The 7,471-nt window shown below is 28.8% G+C and overlaps 1 non-coding gene across 1 annotated transcript; it reads left to right on the forward strand.

Moving 5' to 3' along the window:
- Nucleotides 1-73, forward strand: trnat-ugu (transfer RNA threonine (anticodon UGU)). Its single transcript has one exon. It is a non-coding gene; the product is annotated as a tRNA-Thr (tRNA).
- The last annotated feature ends 7,398 nt before the right edge of the window (nt 74-7,471 follow it).

Here is a 7,471-nt window from a genome sequence, read left to right on the forward strand (position 1 = left end):
GCCCGCGTAGCTCAGTGGTTAGAGCACTAGTCTTGTAAACTAGGGGTCGAGAGTTCAACTCTCTCCGTGGGCTGCTGCGTTTGTTTTAATTTTGTCTTTTTGAGCAAGTATAAGTGTAAGGATAAATATATAAAATCTTATAGTGTAAGAATAAAGATATAAAATCTTATATCTTTAAATATACGATATAAACAGAAAAAATTTATATCTAAATTATATCTGTTTATATCTAAATCAGTTTATCCGAAATTCTAAGTTGAATTTAAGCGATGTGTATTATTTTTTATTTCTATTTTTTAAATTAAGTAAACGTCATTGCTTAAATGTTCATGTTTTGAATTTTTTATGATACAACATAACGTTTCAGAGTTTTGTACTAAATTTCAAAGCAGGGCCGCCAAGAAGAAGAAGAAGGGGCGCAATTGTCAGTTTGTTCCGTGCGGCAGATATCCAAGGGGTGCCAAATAAAAAGAAGGTACCTAAAAAAAATAAAAAGATCTATAATATAGAGAAATTTTGATAAATAAGGGCGCCAATCAGGGTTGCTGTCCCAGGCGGTGTAACGGCTCTCGGCAGCCCTGTTTCAGAAATAAATTTTCTTTATTATTCATAAATTATTCGAGCTTTGTCTGAGAAAATGTTTTTGTTTAATAAGGTAATAAAATTTAGATCCTAAAAAACTCAGCTCCAATTGAGTTGTTCATAATATTAGTAGTTTGAAAAGCTTATTTAAGGTATATTTAATTTCAACGAGCACCGTTAATGTTACTATAATGCTTATACATAATGCCTATAACTTTTAAACATTATATTGATGACACGTTTTTTTAACATTACACTAGTTGAAAACAAAATTTCTAAAACTATAGGCATTATGCGTAAAACAAAACACCTACTAAGTAAAAAATGTTTGATAGATTTATCCCAGTAAACACACGACGTCGTAAAGACGTCTAAAAAACGTCTTTAAGACAATTTTTAGACGTCTTAAAGACGTCGTGTGTTTACAGGGATATTACTCTTTTATCCATAGCTACATAAGCTATTGCAATATTACTTGGGCAAGTACTTGCCGTTCAGCATTAAAAAATTTATATATAAGGCGAAAACAAGCCAGTAGAATTATATGTAATGTGCATAAATACGCCCACTCCAAGCCGTTACTCCGGGAAATAAATCTATCCATAATTTTAATTTACCTAAGTCAACTCTTAAAACATCTGATTACTCAATTTCATATCGAGGGCCTCGTCTGTGGAACATTGTTCTTAATGAAAATATGAAAAGTATAACTTCAATAAATTGTTTTAAAAAAATTGTTTTTTTTTTTTTTTTTAATCATCTTCGCTTCCAACAAGGCTGCAGGCAGCCACTAATTAAAGTTGGAAGTTACTGAAAGAAAAAAGATGAAGATTGTAGAGCAAGATAACAATTGACAGACGACTTAAAGGATTTCAAATTATATGAATCAAGAAAGCAAGATGAAGGAAGCGAACTCTAAAGAGCTGATGTTCGAGGAAAAAAACTAGACGAATAAGCGTTTTTGGAGCAATTAGGAACAGTCGCAGAAAAAGGATGACACTTAATTGAATGACGAGTAACACGAGAATGAATTTTAGTAGATGGCACAAGAAACGCTAGCTCTTTAGAGCAGTTCTCATTATAGTATTTGTAAAAAAGAGAAAGAGAAGCAACATTACAACGGTGTGACAATGGTTGAAGGTTGGCTGCAAGAGCAGGTCCAACTATGCTTACAATGCGTTTTTGCACCTTGTCTAAAAGAGAAAGAGCATCATTAGAATAACCGCCCCTGATATGGCAACAATATTCCATACAAGGCCGGATTTGAGATTTATAGAGATAGAGAATAGAATCCGAAGTAAGAAAGTGACGAGCTCGATAAAGAGATGCAACCTTAGCAGATGCTAATTTTGCAACTGATTTGATATATGGTTTCCAAGAAAGATTGGAAGTAAGAGTTGATCCTTGAAAATGAAGGGTAGATGACACATCTAGTGCATTACTGTTCATAAATATAGGAAGATCTAAATTATTGCGATAACGATTGGCTGAAGTTACTAAATTTGTTAATAAAACTAAGTTACAACTTTGATTGGTTGCAATGTTTAGATAATACTTGATAATAAATTTATTTTTTGCAGAAAAAAAGTTAAAGTCTTCTTCAAAATCAATCGGAAACAATCACGCAACTTGTAAAATCGTTTGAGCGTATCTAGGAGACTGTTCTACCTGGTTTTTGAATCTCAAACTAATGACATTTCTTTACCATGTCTTACCATGTCATGCTTTTATAAAGAGAAACTATTTTTAGTAGTAGATTTTTTGAACGTTTTTACAACTTTTCTAATTTTTTCTATCAAAGAATAAATATCAGTGTTTGTTTAATGATTTTTAGATGACACATCGATTGTAACATTTACTTCTAAATCAGATTCAGTTTCCTCATCAGAATTAGAATAAGCTTCATCTATGTTTGTTATTGAATCATTTTCATTTCCTTGGTCTCTGGAAGAACCGTTTTTTTGTAGAAATCTTTAAGTAGGACTAGTTGAATGATGTGCAACATAAGTGAGGTTAAATCTCTAAAAGTTTGGCCAATATTTCTAAACTTTAGACTTATTTCCAAAATTTAGACTCTAGGCGATATTTCCAAACATCTATCTGCAGGCATTTTTCCGTGTATTCGAATAAGGTCAAATTTATAAAACTTACCATTTGCATAAAAATCAGCAGTCAGGTATCGCTAATTCACATATTCGTCCAATGTTAAACTGAACCTCATTCCTTGTACTTTTCAAGATTGCAATTCATGAAGTCATTTTTTTTTACCCCATAGTTCATTTTTTTTTTTGTGCGTTTTTAAGATTTAGGAATATTTTTGAAACCTTTAAAGCTGCAAAGATCAGTTGACGAATTAAATTTTGTGAATGGCAAGCCATCCTTAGCAATCATGCAAAAAACAATTGCAGAAATGCAATGACAACATCATTCAATGCAATAACATCGCAAATGGCGAAAGCATTTATTTAATGGTGAAGAGGAAAAAAAGAGAAAAGGAAAAGCGAAGGAAAATTTTTTTTTGAAGAATAAAAAAGATAAGTTGAAAATAAAGTAAAATAAAGAAATTGTTGAAAGGTATAAACGAACTAAAAGATTGAAGACAAAATAAAAGCAGAAAATAAATAAAAGAATAATAGAACTTTAATAAAGCAAAAAACAAAAAAATCAATTGAACCTGTCATTTCGAAAAGGGCACAAGTCCATTTAATAAAACTTTTCAAAATCAGCAAAAACATGATTTTTATTAAAATGTCTAGGTTGCTAAAGAAATTTAACATAGAAGTAGATAAATAAAGAACGTATATAACTTACGTATTTTTTAGCTTTTACAAAAAAAACATTAATCATACAGAAATTTTTAATTCAAACCTATAAACTAATTGTTAAAAGTTTTGGACTTATGTCCTTTTCGAAATGACAGGTTCAATAAAAAGCAAAGCACCAAATAAAAAGTAAAAAAGGCCGAAAAATGTTCGAAATAATAATTAAAAGAACTAATTAAACGTAAAAATAAATCGCTACCAATTTTTCTACAACTTTTTTTTTCGCCAAAAATAACAAAAAATAGTAATTATTTTTTAATTTTATTTTATTTTGTGGAATTTTTTGTTTGCATTTTCGTTTTGTAGCTTTTGCTTTCATTTTGTAGTTTTTGTGTTTGCCTTTTGGTTTGCGTAAAGTTTGTTTTTATTTGTGCTGTTTTAGCAATTATTTTTATTTTTTTAATGTTGTTATTAATTGAGTGTTTCATTTTTGAAAATTTTTTGTCTTATTACTTAATTTATTATAGCTTTATCGTTATAATTTGTTATTTTTAATTTACGTATGCATTTATTTATTATTATTGCTGTTGATTTTTTTTTGTTTGTTTATTTTATTTAGTTGTCACTCCAATGACTAGTTTTTAATTACATGAGTGACACCTAACACATAAGTTTTTTATTTGAAAGAGAACAACGTGATTAAATATATAACATTAATATATTAATGCATATATATATATATATATATATATATATATATATATATATATATATATATATATATATATATATATATATATATATATATATATATATATATATATATATATGTATATATATATATCCAAAATCTTTGAACGAATTCAAAAACATTGATGATAGATCACAAAAGTAAAAAATTTGAACGAATTAAAACTTATTAAAGAAAATTTAATTAATACATGAAAAGGCTGTGAAAGTGTGGAATTCACACTTGCTGGTGTTTTCATCAGCTACAGCAATAAATTTTAATAATATATAGACTTATACTAAATATTTCAGTTAATATACTCTATATAATGTTAAATTATTCCGTGTTGTTTATAATGTATAAATTATTCCGTGTATAATGTTAAATTATTCCGTGTTGTATAATGTATATATAATGTGTTGTGTTATGTAATGTGTTATATAATGTAAATATAATGTTAAATTATTCCGTGTTGTACTGCTATTAAACATTCACTCAAGAATTCCTTCGTGTAAAATGATATCCAAGGAAATTATTTGTGGAGCAATGGTTAATAACGAATAAGGGGTCGACCTTAAGTTACGTCACTCTCTAAGGGAGGGGAGGGGGGCCAGTGGTTTTGTGACAACTCATACAAAACTTGCTACTAAATTGTTACGATTTTGTGACGAGGGGGTGGGGGTGGGTGGGGAGAGTCAAGACGGTCATAGATTGCTTAACTTAATTTATTGACGACCTCTAAAGTAAATATTATCAATCGTTTTTAACGTCTCAAAGAATTATACTGATCGCAAATAATGTTGAAAAGGATTGTGTAGTAATCATTACAACATTCTTTTTATAGAAGTTTGTTTCGTAATTGTTATATTATTTATATATTTTTTTAGCTATCTTGTGATAATTTGGGTTAATATATAGTGTGGTAACTTAATTTTTTAATGACGCCTGACCCGTTTTTAGTTTAAACAACTCCACGTTTAGAGAAAATTGAGTAATTAAACGAATTTTTTAAATTTAAAAATTAATTTTGTTATGATAAATTAATAACATATACTGCTTTACCAACATATAATTAAAAGTGAAAAAGCAAAGTATACAGAGAAAACAAATACCTTTAATACAAATCGCCATTATACAAGCAAATACCAGTAGTTCCGTTAATACTGAAACCGATATTGCATGCTACAAATAATTCTAAATTAAATTTGTAATTCTGAAATTTCTTGGTAATGACAAAGAGTCATAGCAGTGATAAAAATATAAAAGTAATAGTCAATTTCCGGTTGCTTAACCAGCTCTTGATCCATTTATGCAAGATGTCATTATGCACGATTTTAGCTTGTGCTTTAGACGACGGTGCGAAACTTTGTCAAGTGCTTCTGCAAAGTTTTTAAGAAAGATGTCGGTTGACCTTTTTAAGCAGCTTCTGTCTGAATGTTGCAAGTTTTGATTAGGTTAGTGAGACACTAAGCTAATCAAAACTTTTTTCTTCTCAGAATCCGAATGCCATTGAATCCTATTGATTTAGTTTTGATACAAAAGCTTTTCTTTGATGGGTTTGTATGGTTTGAGGGTGTTCGGTCTGTGTATGCAAGTGGAGGATTAGAAATCGGGAGAGTCTGTTAGAATTAAGTCGAGTATATTGTTTGGAGGATTCTCACAAGTACTGCGATAGGTTGGAGATGTTATGAGTTGGGTCAAATTATTCTTGTTGAGTCAGCCTTGAAATTTGCTATCAGATGCCCAGTCGCTCTTCACATAAGCAACAGTTGCATTATAACCTCCAATCGTTTGAGTACGTAGTGTTGCTAAAGGTAAAGTCTCCATTGCGAGTAAGGTTGAGCATTTAAGTAAATTGCATTTGTTGGAAGCAGTGCTGATAGAGCTGGATTATTTTTGGGTGTTGTTTAGGTTGTGAGGGCAATAAATATAGTCAAGAAGGATCAATTTGTTGTAAAATTTTAATTTGATCTAGACTTGCTCGATAGTGGTGCTATTGAGTCCGTCAATATCGGTGTAAGAAAAATTGAAATTTTCTTTTGAGTAGATGGCTACTCCTTCTTCTCAAATGGTTCTGTTTTTGTTGAAATGTCAATAGCCTTTTGTTTTTGTGTTGGATGTGTCAGTGAACTAAGTTTCAGTGATCAATATTATGTGTGATTGAACTGAGATGCCTGTTGAGGTAATTTTAGCTCTTAGTTCATCAGTTTTTTGGCTATTAAGAGAGCAAGGATTATTTGCCTTATATTTGATAAGTTGTTTTTTTGATGTTCGCAGTAGTTGCAGGTTTTTGGCTAGTAGAACGATGTTGCCAAGTTTTTTTGAATAAAAATGAAAATTTTTAATACATATGAGCCTGATATTTTCGAAGTTTTTTGTTATGCGTTTAAATGTAAAAACGAACTAACTTTTTTCGCAATTTGTATAATAAAGAAATTTGTGTAATTAAAATATAAAGGCTGTATGAAAAATAGAAAAAAGTTAAAAATTATAACAATGAAGTTAAATACAAAAATTTTAAAATTATTTTAAAAAAAGCAATTAAAAAAAGAATTATTTTTCTAACCTCTTAGAACATTTAATAGGAACAGTAAAAAGTTATGAGAAATAATTAAAGACGATACAGGAAAAAACAAAATTTTACAAATAAATACCGCTATTCTAAAAAGATTAAAGCTAACCACGAAGCATTCTATAATGAAGTTTTAGTAGACCTATACAACCATTTTGAGCGGACATTTAAAATATTATTTAAAGTATAATATTTTAAATGTCTTGTTTCTAGATAAGATATTCTTAAAAAAAATATTGGTTGATAAGTAGTTTATAGGGTATTATATTAGTATACATATTTAAGTGTTTGTAGTATGTTTGAGAAATAAAATTTATATTAGATAAAAGAGATATACTTTTTACTATTAATGTATGTTTATCTTTAGAAAAATATATTGCTGATTTAATACTGTTTTATTGTGATAATTAGTCATATGATTCAGTGTTATCAAAGTTACACATGCTGGAAAATCATGCTATTCCATTTTTGAAAAAATGAGGTGCTGGGTTTGGATACTACGAAAAAGGAGGCGAATCCATTCATTACGCGTTTAAAGAAAAAGGTCTTAAAAAGTATTCTTGAATCACACCATCAAAAACTAACCCTTTAAACAGAAAGCTTAAACCAACCTTGAGAAAAAGAATATAATGCAACTATAAATTATTAAAAAAGAAAGTCTAAATAATGTAAAAATATATATATAAGAGATTAAAATATAAGACAAAAAATAAAAAAGCAGAGAAGCAAAATACAACAAAATATATAAAAAATATCAAATACATTTTTTTCTTTATTAGTTCCATTTCATACTTGTTGTAATACAATTGATATTTAATAATATTA

Source organism: Hydra vulgaris, chromosome 08, assembly GCF_038396675.1.
Source record: "Hydra vulgaris chromosome 08, alternate assembly HydraT2T_AEP".
NCBI classification, from domain to species: domain Eukaryota; kingdom Metazoa; phylum Cnidaria; class Hydrozoa; order Anthoathecata; family Hydridae; genus Hydra; species Hydra vulgaris.